At 41.0% G+C, this 23,577-nt stretch overlaps 1 protein-coding gene across 1 annotated transcript in view; it reads right to left on the reverse strand.

The window, feature by feature from the left end:
* The window catches only part of znf536 (zinc finger protein 536), a 181,764-nt gene extending 164,385 nt beyond the window's left edge, over nt 1–17,379 (reverse strand). Inside the window, exon 1 of the mRNA XM_079662451.1 lies at nt 17,361–17,379. The gene's annotated coding sequence lies outside the window, so the exon portion shown is untranslated. The remainder of the gene's footprint in view (nt 1–17,360) is intronic.
* Between the last annotated feature and the right edge of the window lie 6,198 nt (nt 17,380–23,577).

The raw sequence follows: 23,577 nt of genomic DNA on the forward strand, positions 1-23,577 counted from the left end.
TACCTGTGTTCACTAATGGTAACTGCAATTGCATTTGTATGTACATTCCCCAGTTTGATTAGAAAAAATATGACCATTTGTGCCAGCAAACCTTTATTTTACAATAATCCTCAGAAATGGAAAAAAAGTAGAGCAACAGGTGAATTTGTTTACCGTTACCATATAGAAGAAACATTTTACAGCTTCCTTCTAAAGTATTATTTGAATTATATAAATAGATGACATATAATTGTATTATTGCCTCTCACTTCACTGGAGAGCCTTTTCAGATATGTTTTGTTTAGTGTAGATGGAGATATTTTTGTATTTTGTAGATTATAAAAAATATCCTTCTACTGTACGCGATGATAGCAGGGTCTCGGGTTATGAACGAAAGGAACATTCCCTCCCCTTTTAACCCTTCCTTTTAACCCTTTAAGTGTTGTATGATACTAGCCAGTTTACTCATTTGTATTGTTCAGTTAGCATTGAGCCTGCTCATTGAAAGGTAGCAAAGCAGGAAAACCAGAACATGAGCTGAAAGACACCAAAACGCTCCATAGAGATGTGGGGGATTCTTATAGGTTTTTGCGCCGCTTTAAGAAAATTAAAAGTATTGCAAACTGCCTTTTTCAATTTTCAAATAACAGCTGGATTTACTCCTGAATCAGGGTAGTTTGAAGCTTTTGATGTATAAAGTCTCCAGTCAGCAAGTGTTTCCTTTCAATTACTGTAGATGAGCTGGTGACATCAGCCAATTGGAGTGCAGTATCGTAGCTGATCAGTCTTTGAGATATTCAAATGCATTCAATAAATAGAATGTGAACTTAACCACAGGGGGTAGACAAATTAATGTAAACACTTCACAAAAATACTTTTGAAGTAAGCAAATCATCATCACAAACAAAGGTGGGTTATAGAAGGTTTCAAGCGTTTTCTTTTTCATGTCTTCATCGTTTCCCTATCCATTGTGTATATATAGCGTACATCTGTCATACCCCTTTTGGTTAGTTTCAACTTCCTCTTTATGTAAGCAGTTTCCCTGTGTTTTGTATATGCTGTCATTTCCCAGACTGCTGCCCAATGACATATGAAATACTTGTCGTTTTGTTGACCAGTGCACCTGCAGTTTGGGAACAGATGATTTAATCAAAACTCTGTGAGTCGTCACATAAACTCACACACGGACGCACATATCAAAGCTCTGTTGGCCAGACTTTGTTTATAGCACATGTGTTTACCTTATTGTCCAACCAGTGTATATGTATTTGCGGAACATCATCAAGAACATTATTCTTGTGCCGAGCCATATTCAAAAACAAAATTGTGAAATCTGATACGTTTTGGACCTTTTAAGCGTCATGCTGGAGTTAAACAGAAGAACAAATAGCGTGGTGAAAGGGAGTGAAATTTAGATGTACTGCACGCTATAGTAAATGTGAACAGTGAGGTCAACAATAATGAAATGTCTCTGTGTGGTTGCCATGCTGTTCTCCAGATTTAAATGCAACCAGGAGAACAAATACAATAGGCTATTAGTTGCCTTTCTCAGACTGTTCTGATTCTTTGAAGTCGATACATTTCTACGAAAAAATGTTGTGGAAATGGACACTTATAATCTCTCTTTTATAAATAATGTATATTCCTAAAGGTTAGGACATTAGTCAACAACTGAAATTGCAGATTGACAGAATTAAACCAAATTTAAAAATCAATTGTTCTTTAATACATTTATTTACACATAAATGGCAATAAAGAACTTTCAGTCTCTCAAACATGGAGATGTCTACGTGTTTTGTTCTGACAAAACAAGATGTTGAAAGATACCACCTTGGAAAACGTTTTACTCTTTTATTACATTTTATAGACGATGAATTGACTCATGGGAGCCTGCCTGCAGGCGCCAATCTCAGGACACCTCCAATCTGAGGACACCGCCACTCTCAGGACAGGAATTGCACGCTAAGAATTACAAAATAAAATCGCCACTCTCAGTACAGTGCCACTTTCCGAACAGGAAATGCACGCAAATACAATCTTTTATATAATTAAGGTACAGCGCCACTTTCCGAACCATTCATTAATGATTGTGTAAATAAGACGGAAGGCAAAACTGTTTTAAATGTGTGTTTCCTGTATGGCGAATACAGTCGCTGCTTTATTTATGTCCGTATGAAGTTGTTGTGATTGTGATCTTAGCCTGATCGATTAGTACCCTGTACGACGAAGGCAGTTCAACAGACACTGGATATCTTTGAGTTATCTGACTTAACTAACCCGAATAAACGAGATCTTGCTAAGTTGTCTTACGATGCTAGTTATATTTCACACAGGCTCCGCCCTCTACTAGACTCTGTGGGTAATATCTCTCAACCATACTATGCGAGCATTCACTTACTGAGATATGTATAACCGTAGCCAGCCCCCGGGGCGGGCCTATCCGAATGCGTGCACAAGCCCACCGTATGTACTGTATATAAGGCGGCCACGCCTCCCGTTCCCGTCATCCTTTTCTCTTCAGCGAGCGAGCAACAACTGAAGCAGAGAAAGTAAAAACGTTTGAAAGAAGAAGAAAGAGTTTTCATTCCTCCATGGAGTCGCCACTTCTAGAGACCCGGGCCTGTCCTTTAGTGTCCTGGCTTAAATAGCGGGTGCCGATCCCCACCACCTCTGCTTCAAGTGTTTGGGGGACCAGGATATGGCCGAGGTGCCATTCACGTTCGCCATTCCAGCGGGGTGGATGGCTCCGTTTGCCGTTGTCGGGCACTTCCAGGTCCGGCGTCCATGGAAGTCCACTGCCCAGGGCAGTACTTCCACCTGGGTGATGACCATGGCAGCGGAGCGCAGCTGCTCCCAGCAGGCAGCAGGCTGGGCAGAGAGCTGAAAAGAGCCCGCTACCGCGTGACAGGGCGGCTGCAAATGAACACGAGTGTCTGGGCATCTCGCTCATTGCTAGAGATGCCCCCGCCTCACCAGATCAGAGCGATTATTTGGCGGCAAGGCCAAATTAGTAGCTTGGTCTATGGTGTGGCCGCCGCCGCCGCTGCCTGCCGTGTGATGTCCCTGGGGGATCACGCCGCATGGCACTTTCCAAAAGGACCGTGTTGATCTCCTGAGAGCCCCCGTGTTTGCGGAAGGGCTCTTTGGATCGATCTCCTTGGTCACGTGGGTGAGGAGTAGTCGCAGCGTGGCTGCTTCTTGCTCATCCCCAGAGGAAAGAACACTGTCCCACACTCCCTGCCCCCGCTGTAAACTCCAGTATAGGAGCCAATAGGTGGGCGCGCACACGTGAGTGGAATAAACCGAAGTGCTGTCAAAGCACTGTGCGGGTTCAAGAGACGGTATTGCCGGTGTGCTGTTGTCAGAAAACACACCTTGCCTGGTATAATAGCTACGCTTAATGCATTTCACCGTTGAATGTGAAATAGAGCTTTAATACGAGGGCGCGCGGCCCCTGTGTGAGTGGCCGCGGTGCGTTCAGGGACCTCCGCAGAAGAACGGTGGGTTACGTGTTGCAATATGTAAACCAATTACTCGAACTAGGGCAGCCGGACGATTGGTTCACAACCATCGACCTGAAGGACACTTACTTTCATGTTGAACATTGCTTCAAGTACAGAAAGTATTTGCGTTTTGCATTCCAGGGGGTAGCCAACGAGTACAACAGACTACCGTTTGGCTACTCCCTATCCCCACGCACGTTCAGCAAATGTGTGGCCACAGCGCTTCAGCCGCTGCGCGACCGTGGCATGAGGGTGTTCTTTTATCTAGACAACCTCATAGTCATGGCCACGTCCAGGGAATGGGCAATGTTTCACACAGCCAACCAAGCCAACCAAGTTGGGTTTTGCGGTCCATTGGAAGAAGAGCTCCCCCATACCTCACCAGCAGGTGCAGTAACTGGGGATGTTGCTCAATGCAGGCAGGCTAACTGGAGAATAGGGCCACAATTAAAGTGTATGCAGCAGCCATCTCGTCATCTTAGGTCAAGGGCTATTCAGTTAGGGGGCTTTAATCTTCCACCCCATATTGGGGCCAGGGAGGCTAAATTGCACCTCCTCTGCCTGGTGCGTGCGCTAGCATGTTATGTGGAGCGCACGGTTGCCACTAGGCGCACTGAACAACTGTTTGTGTGCTTTGGGGGTGGCGCGGCTGTTAAAGCTCTGTCCAAGAAACGCCTGGCAGGATGGCTCTGCGAGTGCATCTCACATGCCTACGGACAGGCGGGGAGAGCCTTCCCCACGGGGGTCCGTGCACACTCGGGGTATGGCTGTGTCAACAGCCTTATTTAACGGACTGAGTGTGAAGGACATATGTACGGCGGCGTCTTGGTCCACGCCAGGCCCCTTCATAAGGTTTTATCTCTTGAACGTCATGTCTGGCTCTTTCTCGTCATTTGTGCTTGCTGATGCAACACAGGACTGGTGAGGGGGGCTGTGGGTCAGCAGGTATCTGACCCCCCCCCTGGACATAGTGCACTTGTGTTTTCCCATGCTCCTTAGGGACCCGGGAAACATGGTGCGCAGTAAGCCCCATACAGGGCTGGGGGACTCACTATTTTCCATGCACACTCTTCACGGGGTAAGCGTGTCTGAGTGTGCTCTACCAGCCAGGTAAACTGTGGCCCCCACTTCTCCACGGTAACAACTGGGGGAGAGGGAGTTGCGGTGCATTGGCTGTTAACCAAAAGCCGGTCAGGGGCAGTGTGGTGACTCGATGTTGTTGGACGACAGGGTGTTTAGGTATCAGGGCTCCACCCACTGTGGAGCCTGTGTGAGATATAACGTTGGGTTACGTATTGTAACCCTAGTTATATAGGCACAGGCGGAGCCCTCTACTCGGGGCCCTGTCTGTCCTATGCTCCTCGCTGAAGAGAAGTGTAGGATGACGGGAACGGGAGACGTGGAATCCACGCATTGGGGTAGGCCCGCCCCGGGGGCCGGCTACGGTTATAAATATCTCAGTAAGTTAATGCTCATTATTTACGAATAAAAACTATTTAAATTAGAGTGTGTATTTTTCTTTCATATTGCCACACGTAACCGTTTTATAAAAGCAATAGCTCACTTCAGGCCGTGATATATGCTCATTATATCACAGCTAATGCTACGTTCACACCGGACGAGATGCGAATATTCGCTTCGCTCTAATCGCTGGAGTTTCACCGCGGCTGCCAGCTGTGTTTACTCGCATAATTCAAACAAGACGCGCTGGCTCGAGAGCTAACTACAACAAAATGAACATATTGTACCGTGATTAAATTGTAATACATGTTTCTAAATGATGCCGACGTAACAACATACTGATACAGGTTAGTCAAAACCATGAATTAATGCTTGACAAGTCTGCAGACAAGACGGCAGACAAAAAACCTACTAAAATGCTTGTTTTCTGAATGAAGATTGGGTCAACCAGGCTAAGCTAACGTTGTAAATGCTCACTCCACACTCATAACAACGGCCTACAGACATAAATAAACCAGCGACTGTATTCGCCATGACACAGACAGTCTGTGGTTTGTACTTGTTTAACTTTTGTACAGTGTCTGAAGAGATATGAGGAGCTGAGATCTCTGTGTGCTAACTGCTAACAGCTAATGGCTGATGTTTTCTGGTTGAACGTCAGTAACGGCAGGCTGAGATCCTCACCGCTGATTGGCTTCCGCGAGAACGCGTCACGTGAATTTGACGCTCGAGTTGAAAAAATGTAACTCTCGCGTTTGACGCGGCACAGTTCAATCGCCTCAATCGCGTGATTTGCACCGCGTCCACCGCTTCATGCTCGCCGTCGGAGCAAATTCGCGTCTGTCCGTGTCTCTGCATTGATTTTACATGTAATCGCGCCGCCCCCAAACATCGCATCGCGTCCGGTCTGAACGCAGCATAAGGGGGTTGTCTACCCTCCGCTTCGCGTCGGGCCGAACCAAGCCCCTTAGCTGTGATATAATGAGCACGGCCTGTTGTGAGCTATTGCTTGAATATATTTATATATATATATATATATATATATATATATATATATATATATATATATATATAAATAAATAAATAAATAAAGACATCTTGCATTTTAGTTTCACCCGCTATTGATTAATTTTGTCAACATTGGACCTTGACACCGTCCACATAGCTATAGTGAAATAATATAATCGAAAACATTACGCTTCTTTGATTTAATCATCGGAGCTGAAACCTCTCTGCCATCTCATATAATACACTTCCTTATTTATCTTTGAATAATAATAACGCAAAAATAAAGACGACTATACTACGGTCCTTCGGGGGGCAGAAAAAATACGTGTTTGTCACTTCCTGTACTGAGAGTGGAGGTGTCCTGAGATTGGCGCCTGAACCGGAACTATCCTGACAGTGGAGGCCTGCAGGCAGACCCCTCTCAATTGACTAGAAGTCTAGAAAAGATACATTGATCTTTAAATAAATGTTTTACGCAAAAATGGCACAAAAAAAAGCAGTTTCAGCCTCTCAAACATGGAGATCACATATCATATACAATTGAATATTTATATGTTTTGGACTGACAGAACAAGATGTTTAAAGAGATCACGGACGTTGAGAAACGTTCTACAATTTTCTGATTTATAGACACATTCATAGACGATTGGCTAGAAATCTACAAAACAATTTGCAAATACATCCGATAGTGAAAATACCCTTTAGTTGCAGCTTTGCTCAAGTACAGCCAAAGGAATCCACAGTGAGTTCAGTGGTTAGCTTTGTGGCAACAGAGCAATAGGCTGCGAGTCTGTAATGTCTAACCGAGCAATAACAACAGAAAAGAGGGAGTTGTAATCTTAAGTGTCTTCTATATTAGCGCAGATGAATCTAAAGTTAATACGAACAGGGGCGAGGTTATAGCACCTTCCTGAACGGCGCCGCAGCGCACCACGGCACAGCGGAGCCCGGAGGCAATCGGCAGAAACATAAGAGAAATGGAAAAGGCTGAGCAATTCACCCAAAGGGATTAGATTTTAAATAGATATCAGCCCATATATGATTCCCTCTTTCTTCCTCTCGTCTGTAAGTGGGTGTAATTTGGAGTGCGTAATGAAGGAAAAAAGGAGCTATAGGTTAATCTCATTGACCTCCAAACTCTGGGGACGACGGGTTATATCTAGGAGATATACACCCATCTCCCCTGCCAGCTAGCTCAGCCTGCCCTCAGAGAGGTAATGAAAGTTGTGAAAGTGACTCGGTGCATGGGAGGGGCTGGGGTGCATACTTCAGAGAAAGGAAAAAATAAAAGGGTGGGCAACCTGGGGAAAGTGACTCTGCTTTGTTAGCCTTATTAGAGTGAAACAGAGACAATGGTTTAAGTGTTATTGCATGATGAACATCCACCCTTAGCCTGAATTTAAATAATGATCCGGGATAAGATATGTGACTGTTGGCAACAGCGTGAATCTGCTCCATACACCACATGATTATATGATTGTCGCTTTACGGTAAAATGTATTTCTACATCGGATGCCTCAGTAAGCATTTTATGCAAACCCCTTTAGAGGGCCTCAAAGTAGCGGAGAACTAGACTTTAAATCTTAAAATAAAAAACCTTTATTCATGCTTGTAGGGCAATGAAGGTGTCAAAATAGGACAGACCTGTAAGAGTTTACAAGGATAATAAGAAACATTAATGTAAATAAAAGTATGAACAAAAGGAAAAAAAATGAGCAGAACACGCTCATTACATACCTTTTATATTGCAGTTGTTTCCCAGTTAAAATTCGAAAAAACACATCTAGGTATCATTTGTTTGGGGGTTTGACTGAGTTGTGTTCCTTTTAAAACCAGTGAAAAGAACACAGAGAAAGACAAACATATAATTGTGACGAATTAACCAAAACTGTTATTTTTGTGTTTGTGTCAACAGATAGGAGACTGCTAAATGTCAGTGCTTCATTATCACCAGAATCATCATTAGCCTTTATTATAGTGGCTACATTATTAAGAATAAGGCGTACAGTGTCCAGTCTTGAATTATCTCAGGTCAACATTTGTATTCTTCAGATCTCATGGTTTATAATCAAACTAATACCATTCCCAGCCTTTGTGTTTACGGGGTCATTCCTATGTTACCAGGACTCTGTGTTCCCAGATTTATATGGCACATAATGGGAACATGACAAAGGGTCCTATGTTGCCCACTTCTACATTTGTTCTCTCCCAGGGTCCTGTATGTTCCCATGGCCCTACGTTCCGCTGCTCTTTATAAAACCTTTTCAAAAGTTTGCTTAACACTTTGTTCTCATTGTGCCATACACATGCATATACTGATATGTTGTGTTAGCAGTTCATTTCTTTTTTATTATTCACAGAAAACCATTCTTTATGTTCTCAAATTCTGTTTAAACCACTAGCAAACTGGTAGTATATTAACTAATGTAATAACTAATTAATTATTGTTGGTCCAAAGGCCATCTTGCTAGTATTGTATGCAGCAATAACACATTATTAAACCCAATTGTACAATACTTACCACAAACCTGATATAAAACCATTCATCTCAAATTGACCAGAACTGAAGTTGGGAGTTTAAACGTGACAGCCAAGTAGAAGAAGAAGTAGTCAAGGTAAAAAAGCAAAGATGTGCAATCTAAGGACTGCATGTAATACAATTGACATGTGCCAAAGCGAACAAACAGGACATCCTGACACATTGAAGCAAAGACAATGCGTGGGCTTACATTGACAATAATAGAAGCAGATCTTTTGTTGTACATATTTAAACATATTGTTATCGGTCCCAAAAGAGGAACGATGTGCATTTTTGTTGGATACATTGACATTTTGGGAATGATTTAGTCAAAGAGGACATTTTGTAACATCCACATCATGCCAAAGTCAGACCAAAATGTGCCCTCAAAATGGAAACATTACCTGATTCTTAATCTTATACCTTTGGTTGAGTGCTCCATTGTGATAACATCACATGTTTAAAGACTCAGTTCTCACGTTTTCTACACCCTGAGTCCTTTTTAAAGAATATGACATTAACTGGGGAAGATTTGGTGTATATTACAAATGTCCTTAAGACAATAAATTTGACTCCTTGTCCTCTATAGAGGCGCCCTCCCTTTTGCAAGATACCCATCTGATGACGATTATTCATGTGTATGCCAAGCACGGCTTATAATTGCATGCATTAATGTTTTCCTAACATGCAATCTGTATGGTCTGTTTACGACAAGTGGACATGTATAAATGTGTGCACGTGTACGTGTGTGTGTGTGTGTGTGTGTGTGTGTGTGTGTGTGTGTGTGTGTGTGTGTGTGTGTGTGTGTGTGTGTGTGTGTGTGTGTGTGTGTGTGTGTGTGTGTGTGTGTGTGTGTGTGTGTGTGTGTGTGTGTGTGTGTGTGTGTGTGTGTGTGTGTGTGGGTCTGACTGCTTTGGCCTGTCCTCTCAGTTCAGCAGATAAACAGCTCTGCTCCTCCACTCTGTCTGACTTTGTAACTATATCTGTCCTTAGCCGCCCACGGAAATAAATAAAAGCTCTCCTTCTCCTCGCACTACATAAAGGGGGAGGCATGCCTCACATAATCATTTGAGACCGGGACAAACTTGGACCATTGATATCTGTGTATTTATTACGCCTATGGCAATAGAAGGCAGGGCAGAGTGAGATATCAGCTTTCCCAGAGAGCTGTGAGAGAGAGAGCATTTAAGATAAAGGATATTTAATATCCAGTGCACATCGGCAGGGGCCTAAGCCTCTAATAGCACTTGGGGTTTCTGAGCAGGTAATGCGTTCATCTTTGTCTAAACACACTTTTATGGACTTTAACTGTAATGATATAAAGAGAGAGGGGGTCACAGATAAATGTAGCGTAATGGCTCAAAGCCGAAGATTAGCCATGTATCCTGTCTGGGGGATAATGCTTCAAGGCAGTTCTTCCAAAAGGTGTTATCTCCTCCCGAAGAAAGACGAGAGAGAGGAAGACATACACACACACACCCAGACACATATATTAAATAATATCCTCCTCTTCTTTCCTGTCGTTTTTTTTCCGGCCTTTCTTTTAACAGGCTTTGCATTTTGTCACATGGCGTTAGAGTCAATGGCGGCAGCGCTAGGTGCCGTAATGAATCTGCGGAGCCAATGTACATGTACATCACCGATGACAAACATTACCAGGGCGCCTCCTGTGTTCTAGGACACATTAGCTTCGCTTATTTGGTGTCTAAATGATAATGAGCATTCAAATGATAACCTTTATCATTTAGATCTGAACATGAATTTAAAAAGGAAAAAAAAAGAAGCGTTCTCAGCAACCGTGCAAGAACAACAGAAGCACTTAAAAGCCATTTAGTGAGCCTTTTTCATAGATCAATCAGGTGGCCTCTACGTCCATTAAAGAGGAGGAGGAATCTCACAACAGCTACATAGTTATCTGGAAGGGTGAGTGGAGGGAAAAGAATAGCGTTGTTGTCCTAATTATGCGCCGGAGTGATGCATTATTTACCAATCCAACATACATCAGCAGAGCTGAATATGAGTAAAATAATTTATGACAACATCCTTCTCTCCTGCCTTTTATTCCTTTCTCCGTCCTCCATTTTTACCCCACCCCCTCTTTAAATCAAACTTCAATAAAAACTGCCACCCCTATTCATTTTGCATGAGGCATCCCTGAAAAACATCCAGGACGGCGAGATATGTTATTCAAAAATTATTCAGATGCTGCAGGGTCAAAACAACAAAACAGTAGCAAGGAAAAAGCGGCGGGGCCTGTAACTCTATAGCTCACCTTGGGCTTAAAGAGAGAGAGACAGACTGGGGGGGGGGGGGAGAAGAGGTTGGCTGGGGTGAGACAAACCGCCACCAAAAAGACACCAACCCTGTCCAGATAGAAGCATTCTATCACAGCAGAGCAACAACTAGATGTCCTGCTGGAAGCACGCCAACACTGTGACCTCTACATGGACCTCTGAATGGATGTGAAGTAAGTCTAAGGGCTTGATTAGATTTATAAAAGTCGAAAGCCAAAGCTGCACCTGCAAAGTTGTATTTACTCTGGGCCTTTAATGACATAACTCGAGGCGGAAACGTTGGACAGTCCCGTCTCTGTTATCTTTGACCCAATCGAAGCGGGGTCACGGATGTGTTAAGACGACTGGCTACCAAGTTTTAAAGTCTGAGCAGGCACAAACAAAGAAATATCTTCAAACGTCCACGTGTTTGTGCATTCAAATCCATTTCTGGCTGCTCAAAAATATGTATGAATAGAACACAGTTATAATTGTGTATAGGAGACATGGGACTTGAAGTCGAAATTCTGAGCATAGTGGTACAGGAAATAACTGTTTTTGAGTGTGTGATATAGAAACATTTTAGGGGGTGCTGACATGTCAAAGAGCGCCTTTACCAAAGGCCCTGCATGAGGCATCAAACAACAACAAAAAGTATTAAAGGGGACCACCAACATTTTTGTGTTGCAGTTCAATAGATTGATGTTTTAGATGAAACAATGAATTGAATTCAATATTTAATCCCCAGCATGGCTCAAGCTCCAAAAACCCTAGATCCTATATTTCCCATACTGGGACAAATTAGCATATTTTTTACTGTGCCTCCTAGCCTCATGCCTGTCAAATTCCACACAAACAATGGTCTAGAATAAGACAGCCCAAGCATACTTTATTAAAGGGGTTTACCAACATTTTAGTATTGCAATTTCATAAGTCGTTGGTTTGCAAAAACACTGAAGAACGCTCCAAATTGATGCAAACAGAGGCTAATATTTAAACCCCAGCATGGAGTTCCAAAAACTCTGGATCCTGCATGTCCCATACTGCAACTGAATTGCATCTTACTGAATAAACTCTCCAAACCTCATGTCTATCAAATTCCAAACTCTGAGTTGGTTATGCAATCTTTCAGTTTTTTCGAAATGTGATGCGTTCAAGCTTAAATTAAGATATTACAAACAATTGCTGATGACATCCTCAAACTCCATAGAGGGGAAATTATATTGTTAAATTTTTCACTGTGACTATGTAGATCTCCCATGACTAGTGAACTGGACGTCATGTGTAAAATCAGCGGAGTTCCCCTCGAAGAGCAGTCAAGACAGTCAATCGCATGCAGGAAGAAGGATGAGAATATGTGCATCTAGATCAAATAAAGCACGCTTTACTATAATGCACATTCTTAACGGAGCCCCACCTTATCACTTCTTTGGTATACTGCATAGATTCAAGGTAAAGGTTTAAGTTTCTGCACGGCTGCATACCTGTAGTGGTGCAAGGGAGAGAACAACAGACAAGAGGAAATTCGTGTGTGTGTGTGTGTGTGTGTGTGTGTGTGTGTGTGTGTGTGTGTGTGTGTGTGTGTGTGTGTGTGTGTGTGTGTGTGTGTGTGTGTGTGTGTGTGTGTGTGTGTGTGTGTGTGTGTGTGTGTGTGTGTGTGTGTGTGTGTGTGTGTCTGATATCATGCAGTGTGGTGGGTTCAGACGCATGCATATTCTTACAGTATGCCTGTGCCACCTTTGGCTAATGACAGATGCAATAAAGCATTTGTAAAGGATGGGACCATCCATCATGTTGCAGGGATGCGGGCTAGCTTAAAAGCACAAACAAGAGTCCCACGCACAGGGCAGGGACAGACGGGAGAGGAGGGGTGGGGTAACTACATTTATATCATATTACACACTGAAATGTGACCTCGTAATGACATCAGTGAAATTCAATCAACTTCTTGACTCTGTATTACTTAAGGTAAACCAGTGTCCTTCCTGATGTGAAATGAGAAAATTGAATACGGTGTTGTTTCTTCTACTTTAACTGTGAATGCAGTTTGCGTGATTGTAGGAAGGATTTTGCTAAAGAAAACACAAAGTATGTGGACTTGCTATGATACCAGCAGGGACAGAAGTAATGTTGGCTCTAGTTTTAGGATTGGCAGTGGTCCTGGTTGAATAAATGATATATATTGCAGCTCTTGTACTGGCAGTGACATTAGTAGTCAGTGTTGGGAAGGTTACTGAAAAAATTCAAATGATAAAAATAAATAAATAATGTGTGCAACAGCTACCACTTTTAGCACAGAAGCAAAACAATTACACAATTCAACAATTTGACACAGTTATTTTTAACTCGGTTTTATACTCCTAAATCCCTGGTTTGTACATGCGCTCTCCTTTTGGGTAGCTACGCCCAATTGAACCATGTTGTCCTGCTGCTTTAGTGTATGCCCATCCTTTCCGAAAGATGCCTGAGATCCTTAAAGTTGTTTTCTGACCAAGACCCATCCCCAGCTGAACAATATGTACAATATGTATGAATTCTGACTACATAAGGGAAAGACTACAACAATTCAAATGTTGGCAAACAGCCAAATAAATTGCAGTGGGGCACCAGAAAATCACCCCACTTGGCATCTAGTTGGTGCCATCTGCTTTCATTGCCAAAGGCTTTGAGCATGCGTATTGTAGTTTTCCCACACTCTGGGCACTTGACATTGGGGCTATCGGCACATAGTGCCACTCCAGCAAAGCACAATTAGAATACTATTTTAGTTTTTTCCAGCTTCTAACCTTACATTTTACATAAATATATAGAATAGCCTCAACTGAGATTTTGTATGGCATTAATCCAGGGTTTAAAAACATAAATTACTCAGGACCGCAGGCTATACTTCCTGTTTCCTGTAGTCATCAATACATTACATTATTCACATTATTCACATATTAAATGGCTCCTTACGGTGCTTCCTAGGTTGTTGTGGCAAAACAGTTCTATTTACACATGAGCAGAAAAACAAAAACAATAGTTGATTTTGGTATGTTAATTTATAATAATAATAATAATAATAACTTTATTTGTATAGCACCTTTCATACAGGGGATTGCAGTTCAAAGTGCTTTACATCAGTCAGATGTTTTGGTTTAAGCAACAAAATACCTGGTTAGGTTTACGGAAGGATCATCGTTTGTGTTCAATGTTTGTGATATGTTTTATATGTATTTTATATGTATTTCAAGTACGTAAATTAACTTAAATGCGTAATTTGAAATAAGTAAATGTGGACTCTTGGACATTACATTTTTCACCTGACTTCATTCTTTTCTAACGTCGTCATTATTACTATTGGCCCTAGAGGCAGTCCTGCATTTGCAAAGCTGCTGTTTGAGGCCTTCTTGGAGCATCACAGTGTGACGCTTAAAGCCACCAGCCAAGCTGCCGTTTTCAATCAGCTGGGACAAATGGAAGTCCGAGCTAGATGTTAACTGTGTTTGTCGGCTGCCGTATTGCTCAACTGGTAGAGCTGGCGGCCCATGTACATGTTGTCGCCCATGTGGAGAACCAAGGTTTGAATGTGGCTCGGGACCATTTGCAGCATGACATTCCCTCTGTCTCCCCATTTCTAATCTATCACTGCAATAAAAAGGTACTGGTTTCCCAAAAGAGTCTTCCATGTTGGTGGTCTTCCATTAGATTTCACTTAACATTTTAAAATCATGTGATCATTGTTATTATAAAAACCCAGGAAACGATGAGATGCAGAAGGTTAAATGATTGGCCTACAGTTACTGATTATCAACAGCTAGTTTAGCCATGTAGTCACAGGCAGGGCTCATGACTTCCTCTTTGGCATCCTACCCCGACATCCAGCACACATTCACCCTGACCAGACGGGACTGATTTAAAAATATAATTTAATTACTCTGTTAGTAAAAACAGAAATTAAAACAGTACAGTTTTCCAGCTAGAACTCAACCCTACTGCTACTAGCTTTAGTGAACATATTAATATGATTACGTTAAGCATAAGAAAAGTAACGTTATTTTTCATAATGTGGTGCTAATAACATACAAGTTACAATTATTCCCAACACGGAGCAAAAAAACATTCCTACCCGTCATCCGGTATCCCCTGCAACACACTGGGCTGATGGAGAGTAACACGGATTTAATTTAATTCACAGCAGTGGCTGTCAATAAGCAATACTGCTGTCACTGCATTAATATCTACAATGACGAGCAACACAATAAGAAGAAAAGACAAAGATGCGCCTCCGTGACAATTTTGCTCTGATCAAAGCGACTGTAGCTACAGGAGACATGGATTAACAGCCATTTAATGATGAAGTAAAGTTTGTGTTGTGTAGCACTTGTTTGGTGTTTGTTTGTCTTTCCCATCCAGCTCTGAACAAGACAAGCCGGCAGGGAGTTTTTTTTTTTTCGGTTACTAACTCGTGGGTGTGTGCATGCAGGCACGGTGTTGCCTGTTGAATCACATCATCAGCATCAACAATGAAAAAAAGAGAAAAACGGCAGGCTGATATAAATGAATATTCCTCACCTGTCTGCTCATGTTGACTCCTCTTGTTTGGATTTCACAGTGGGGGAAAAAAAATAAAAGGCGTATATTTACTTTTAATTGAAAGGAAATTAAAGACGCATCCACATCCGCATGTGACAAAGGAAGATCACAAGGCTCGGGAGTGATGATAGCTTTTGTTTAAGATGGATTTCATAAAGAAAACCCCCCACTGATAATGATGAAAAAAAATCTTGGACATTTCTCCAAATACAATTACCTCTGCATCACCTGATTCAATCAAATGCATTTGCATTCTGTTTGCATGCAGTGTTCCGTGAACCGGTAAACAAGGCAGGCAGAATAAATCTGATGTGTTTTCATGCTCATGGTTGCTCTTCTGTTTGCTACATTTTATTCAGAGTATTTTAATTTTTATGAATTGGTAAATAACTGTACAAATGTACGCATAGCTCTGCGGATTGATGTTCTGAAGTTGGAGGGGCATATTCTTGTGAGCCAAGAAAGAAAAACTGGGAATGTTAGTTCGTGTTTCAAGACAGATGTTGTTTGGCCATCGAGCATGGCGGATTAATATTTGACTGTGTCTGATGTGTACTTAAGAATGTATCAAAGAAGATGCATCATTTTAGGGCCTACCAGGGGATGTTGCTGCTGGCACGGTGACAAAAAGCATAAGGCCAGACTTGGCAGCAGTCGATCATGCGCTTACTGCCTGAATAGTTGGACAGAAATGTGGTGATGAGACCAAGGTCTTGTTCAGCTCTAATCCCTGACCTTCTTTCCTCCCTGGACTCTTGGAACGCTGTGTTAAAATACTTTGCCTCATCTTTTCACACACTGTAGGTAATGAAATGGGCTAATTTGCTTGGAAAATGTTCAAGAGACCCACTAGTCTACAAACCGTTAAAAGGCAGGTTGGTCTGTATTTGAGCAATTTCATTAATCAAATGTAAATGATAAAGTACAAGACTAAAAGGAGACCTATCATGCAAAATGCACTTTTTGATGTCTTTTATACATAAATATTTGTCCTCAGTTTGTCAGGGCACTCACAAGGTGTCAGAAAATAAAACCCTCTCTCTTTCCCTCTGTGTGCAAATCTCTAAAACGGGGGTACAACGGAGCTGATCCAGATTTGCGTCCGATATGATGTAAATCATATGTGGGCTGGCTTTAGACCCACGGCCCTATCAGAAATGTCGCTATCAGAATCAATGCCTGACGTGTTTTGGACGTAATATGGTCTTTGTTTACATTAGCAAGCATCACTAATGAGCTCCATACATGGCATCTAATCGTGGCAGTGTTTAGCTTTTTTTTTTTTAAATGTTTATTTTTTCTAAAGCTTTATAACCCGAATCAGCACTTTAAAATAGAGGGATATGAGGCGTGGCTAGAATGGGTAATATGTTTGGTATTTTGAGCAAAACACTTCATAGACATGTTTTTTATATATTTTTATATATCTGAGATCTATGCTATTGCCTAAAAATGATATGCATGATAGGTGACCTTTAAGCAAAACCTTTTTGTGCTTCTTATAAAAGTCACAAGATGATACGGTACCAGGACCTACACTACAAAAAACACAGAACAAAAACAGATGATACAAAATAAAATGTTCAAGGTGTTTAAAGTCTGTTTCTTTCAGTTTGTACCATCCGAGACAAATGGACTCGCATTTACACCTGTACCCTTTCTCCTTTCTTGTAAATGTTAACTGCTGCCTTTAGGGAAGGTCTGGAGAGGGTTTGAAGAATGACATCACTTTATCCAGAACCTTCTGTATTTTCACAGCGGCAGTGGCGAGCCGTGACTTTTATACCTAGGCCCTCTGACCCCCCCCCCCCCCCCCCCCCCTTCCCTTGAACAAAAAGAAGAGTTACGTCACACCGTATACCTCAGCGGAATATCAAAACAGTGGCCCGGGGTGCAAAACGCATCAATGACAGAGACCCTCTACCACACAAAAAAACACCATTTATATAAACACCTATCATGACAGGGCACCCACAGCCAAGTAACAATTACAAATTAATTAAGTCGGCACGGCGACCCACATTGAAAATGACTTAGACCTACCTTTGATGATCAAATCACTGAAACACAAAATCCATCCTCCTGTCCTTTTGAATGAAGCACTTGATGGTCGGGTCATGAAGCTGATCCTTTGCCACTCCAGTTTATCATTCGAAATCAATCTTGAAAATGACTCGGTTAATAATTTTGCAAACAATGTCATCACTATCACTGAAGTGAGCCATCATGAACGAACTTATGCTAATCATAAATCTATCGATCATAAATCTATCGATTAGATTTATGATTCAAAAATAATAAAAGTAGGGTAGACATGTGGTTATTATCCGGCTGAACAAAACGTGCATTTATCTAACAGGTTCGTTTTCTACAGACCTTATTTCGAGCTATTTTCCAAAATCCTATGGAGAAATCCCATTGCTTTCTGTCGAGGGAATCCGAGCGCAGCTTACTTCCGGGTTTGAGGACGCGTCACTTCACCACTTGCATAGACTTCACAGCGGGCGGAACTTGTCATAAAGTCCACGAAAATAAAGCCCGCCCATTTAGAGGGAAGATATGATTGGTCAATTGTACTGTCATTTGACATTACTCTCTCGTTGAGTTACTATAGTTGGCCCTCTGTGAATGTAGAGAGGGACCAACAAGCTCTCCCGTCTTCACAGAAACTCGCAGATACGGCATTTAACCCTTCACATTCCAACAGAAACTGAACAGGCAGATTCGAAGGATTTATTTATTTGAAAATATTATTTTAAATACAATTAGATCAAGTTATTTTGGTAAAACTAATGAAAAATTTAACAAAAAAAATATATAAAAAATAATATTTTTAAAAAAATGTTTTTTTTAATGTTTTCAAATATTATTTAATAGAATATCTAGAGGGCCCTGACGGCTCGCCACTGATCCAGCTGTGATATCTTCACAGTATTTCCCCTCCTATGTCCAAAGTATTTCCCCTCCTATGTTTTCATGTTCTACATTTGTATTGTGCATTTTTCCCAGGGCCCAATTACGACCTGAAAAAGCGGTTACAAACTCGTATTCTCTTAAGATGACATGGGTTAAGGTTGAAACTTGCCAAAGGGGTTTTCTATTTCCCAGCAATGCCATATGGATCTCAATGTTATATGGCTACAATCGAGGGAACATAAATAATTGGGAGTCATGAAACCACAAAGATGGGGTGGGGTAATAACTGTATAATAACTGTAAGCAATGAGTAAGATTAGCATAAGTAAAGTCCTAATGCCATTTAACTCATTCAAGGTTATGTTAGAAACACATTGCTGTTAACACTAGTCAGTTTTTGATAGACACCATGGCTACTGCTGGTACCATGCTAAATGAGGCTGTAGCAGCAAATACCCCAGAGTGTTTGGAATTCACAAGGGTGTGTTTTCTTGCCTTTCAATTCAACAGATGGAGAATGTTAGTGTGACATACAGTAGTATAATACTAAAGCAATCATCAGACCTTCCACTACTACAAAATAGAATCTCATCAGCAATCATCATTGTTGCATGATTTGTAATTTGAAAATAAGGCGGAAATTACATTTTCTACGACATAGCATTTAGGAACCACTCTTTTTATCTGCCCTCTAATTATCTTTTAGATTCTCCTCCTCCCACTCATGGCTGTCAAACCACTCATCTTGATCTAGCTCCATACTGGAAGACACAAGTGGGGTCAAAGGCCATTACCATCATGAAGCACTATCCCTCCTCTTCATCCATTAATACAGGTAGTAATGATCATCTTCCTGCTCCTGAGATCGCTCCTGACTGATATATGACCCAACTCCGACAATTAGACGGGAGCTTATTCGCCTTACGAGTTGTATGTTTTCCACTTGTTTAATGTTAGGTCTATTGAGACACAATTATACAGTGGAGTCTAGTTCAGGTGTCTGTTAGCTTGAAAACATACATTAAACATTGCAGAGTGTCAAACATGGGCCAGAGGAATGACGGCGATGCATGTAAAAAAGGAAAAACATAGGAGGAGTGTACAGTCAAATGTAACCTGATTACTTTCCGTTACTTTTGGATTACCTGCATATCAAATGCAATGCAAATAAATCAAGAGAAAATAATTACCAATAAGACGTTTTTTACACATTATGTAAGGCAAGATATTTAGGATCAAAAATGATTTCATGAATAGGAAAAGCTGCCTTTCATGAGGCATATTCAGGCAGTAACCAACAATGCAACACATGAGCACAGACTACAGTTTGAAAAAGCAGAAATAAAATATGAGCTGACAGAAAATGCTCAGTTTTAGTTTAATACACACAATTAAGCTCACACACACTGTTTTATGAACATATAGGTTCACCTGCTGAATTAAAAAAAGACCACTGCAACATTATCAGTTTCTCTGGTTTTTACTACGTATTTATAGATATGTAGATAAAGGTTTTTTCATTTTGTTCTATAAACTACTGACAACATTTCTCTGCGGATGGAAATGAGCTCAAAGCTAAAATCCGGCATATTTACACTTGAATTATTTGTCTTAAGTGTTCAAATAAACGATTACATGAAATGGAAAGGAAATGTTGGAATTCAACAGACACTGGAAAGGAATGGCTGCCATTCATGTAGAGGTTGAGATTTAAGAACAATTTGGAGTGGTCTCTTAATTGTTTCCAGAGTTGTAGATTCACACTTAAAGTATTATCCTACAGAACAGCATAGCTTACAAAAAAGAGATACAATCTGATCCTTTTACAACAAACACTATATGCTCTTTTTAGTTTTTTAGTAACATCGAAATCCTGCTAGTTATTTTTTTTTACTTACAGAATCCCGTAACATGAAACCCTGTACTCCCAAAGCTATTATGATAAAAAGTATTCTGCTGGGTGATAGTAAATTTAGATCTATTTTTGAAGAAAATATTTAGGAAAAATCGCAATAGAGGAACGTACTTGTGGATATATCAAACATATCCCAGATGATTCTAATTGCTTATTTTCTATACAATATGGCTTTCCTTTCAAGATGAAGTCCCCCAGGCGATGAGGAATAAAAGGCCTACAGTGTATACCCCTAAGCTTGAAGCAAAATGAAAAAGAAAGAGTTAACCCTCAATAGACAGACCGACTGGTTAAAGCACGCTATTCACAAAGAAATGTTAAAAGGAGAGAATGAATAGATTCTTTGAGCACTTAAGAAAAAAAAGATCATCTCCTCCTTTTTCATGCGCACCCATTAAACGATGACTCACAAATAAGCACATATTGTGAGTGTGCTTCATGTTAAATGCTGGTTACAACATCACACGGCTTAAATACAGTTTGTGCAGAGACATTGGAAGAAAAAGAAAAAAACAGCGTACAATTGACGGCATACCACTGAGCTGTACTGTAACAACTAAGGAGACTATTTACTCTTAATTGATATGGCCTTTCTTACCATGAAAAGAACAATTATTTCTAGCGCCGCACGCTTCTTATGTGCACAGTAAGCTATCAACACAAAGTGCCCTGAGTGAAATGAACAGAACTCACCAACAGCCTACTCCAAAAAAAAAGGGGAAAAAAAAGCTGGCTGAGCCTTTTTCATCTTTTCTCTCATTCCCTCTTGATATGAAAGCGCCAGAAACAAGCTCAGAGATGATCAAAATACGGCAGTGTAATACCAATTTAATATATCAATGGTATTTATAAGGCATTAAAGTCAATGACACATGGCGAGCAACAGCATAAAACAAAGAGTCCTTGTTAAAGTGGATGCATACCACTTTCATGGCGCGCTGCATCATTTTGTTGGAAGGCATCCTTATGAAAGTCATCAGTGCTGGTTGGCACCATGCAGAACAGTTTTGTTGATCACACAGATCCCACTCTGCTGAACCCGTACTGAGCGCACAACTATATTAAGTTGAGTAAGTAATAAGTAAGACAGTGGAAATGAACGATGCTGTTAGGAATTAGCGCAAAAAAATACTGAAGGTGATGGGGAATAAGGATTTAGTTTCAGCTCTGTTGCTGTTTAGGATTTTTAATTAAACTACATTTGAATATAAGGCTTTGGCATGTGATGTATGCAGTCATAATGTGAGACCACAAGCTTTAAGCGATTCCATGTACAGGTATAGCTGGATTTAAAATCCTTCTTACAATTACAACTTTACTGACTGAATGGAAACATAATGAAACATAATTACCTGAATATGCAAATGTCCATCATGTCTCAAAAGACAGCGGAATCTGACTGTTGCATTGTGTTGAAGCAGATGGCCCGACGCTTAGCCTATCACGTACAATGAGTTGGAGCGCAAGCCAATGGAATCGCAAGTGTTGCATAATGATGTCACTATGTTCCGGAAGTAAACAAAGGAGTCCAATAGAGGCATTTCAGGCAGGTGTGTGGGAGAGAAACTCCCTCTGGAGGGAACACAGGGTTTTTAGTGTTTGCAGACCATTTACATGTACACAAACCAATAGACACACTACAGGAAAGAGAAACCAAAGAAAGCATAATAGGGCCCATTTAATGGAAGCTTTTGCATTTTCTTTCTTAGAGAATCACAGCAAAAAATAGGGTTAGGTGATTAACGTTTGTTTCTTCGTGGCGGTTTTTGTCCTATTTTTTTGCCTATGGATTGGTCTGTCTAAAAAAAAAACAAGTCGCTAAAGTTAGTGATTGTTGGAACAGTGAAAAGACTATTCAGGATGGTTTTGGTGGGATTTATGTTTGTTTCTGTTTAATTTATATGTTTTATTTGTTTTTTACCATGAGTTAACAAGGCCATTAAGCTATTCCTTGAAAGAGGGAATCTTGAATGCAGGAAACCACGTTTTTTGTATTTTTTATAGGAACATAGCTTTTAAGTTTACTTTGGTCGTACACACGCATGAATAAATCAACAATTGGCTGTCATTTGGCTGATGATTAACAGTTGAACAATTTAACATATTGCCCAGGCCTACACCAGAACTCCAAATGCTGAGGTGTGTTCAGACAGGTTATGACGCAAATGTTTGTCTTGAGTACATTTTGACAAAGGAACTTTGAAACAGTGGCTTTTATTAAACTCATGAGGTCAAACTCAAACAGATACAACTGCCAAACAGATGTCCATTTAAGATCAAAAGGTTAACACTATGATACTGGATTCAACCATAATTATGAACCAGCAAACAGACATGAATTAAACGGTTTAATAAAGATGCTCCTTTAAAACCTCTTCTTTTGTTCATTCATTATACATGTTGAATGAATTGGGTTAGAAGTAAAGGCAGAAACCTTGAACATCCCGAGTAAGACCTAATCTCTTTCATTAATCCCTGTTTCCTCACTCGTAAAATATATTGGTTTGAGGGTATGTAGCCATCATCAAATATACATGTGATTCCTTTTGTTCTTCTCACAAAGTTTGATTTTTATAATTGTCCGTATTCTACACCCAGGCCCAATCCTCGCTGTATTTAAACATTTTGTTTATTTGTAGTGAAATAGAAAAGTCAGTGCGATAGTACATAAAAGCAATCAGTCGGCGTGATTTAACAAGAACCTGAGCCCATTAAATGAACTCCAGAAGTATTGGAAGAAAAACGATCCACAGCACATCAGCAGTTTCCCCCCGCCGGCCCCCAGACAGCTGAAGACGGGCCCCGCTCTCAGAATGGCACTTGTGCTGGAGAGAAGAGAGGAGCAGGAATAATGTACAGTGAGTTATCTTTGTACAACATCTCCAATGGAAAAAAACAATTAAATAAGATTGATGGAGAGATGAAGACAACTGGGTGGGGAGGGAGGAGTGTGCTGCGGGGGGCTGAGTTGGATCTGACTGCATGTCTATCCCTGTTTGCGTACCTCCTGGAGGCACAAATGTCAGCTTTGAGCAGTTTGTGGACTCCCCACTAAGCTCTTGGCCCGTTCCGATCCAGACTGGTTCTATCTTCTGGACTCTTGGCATGCCACGTACCAGCCGCGGCCATCAATGTGCCATTCAGATGCCATGGCTTCACAGCCACCACTTACTTCTGTGCTCATGGATATCAGGGTTAGTGTTTTGCACTCACGCTTATCTGCAGTGCTAACAGTTCCTGCTTTCACTGGTTTCTAAATGAGTTGCTCTTAAATGATATTTTCAATGCATTTCAGGTTGCATTGCATGTGGGTATTAGATGCGTATATCTTATCTTGGATCAAAAGATTCAAACCCTAGATCACCAGCAGTGCAACTGACAGTTAACAACACAAAGGTCACAGTAAGGATGTGATCATACAGAGTAATT

The sequence above is a fragment of the Notothenia rossii genome (assembly GCF_949606895.1).
Source record: "Notothenia rossii genome assembly, chromosome: 2".
NCBI lineage: Eukaryota > Metazoa > Chordata > Actinopteri > Perciformes > Nototheniidae > Notothenia > Notothenia rossii.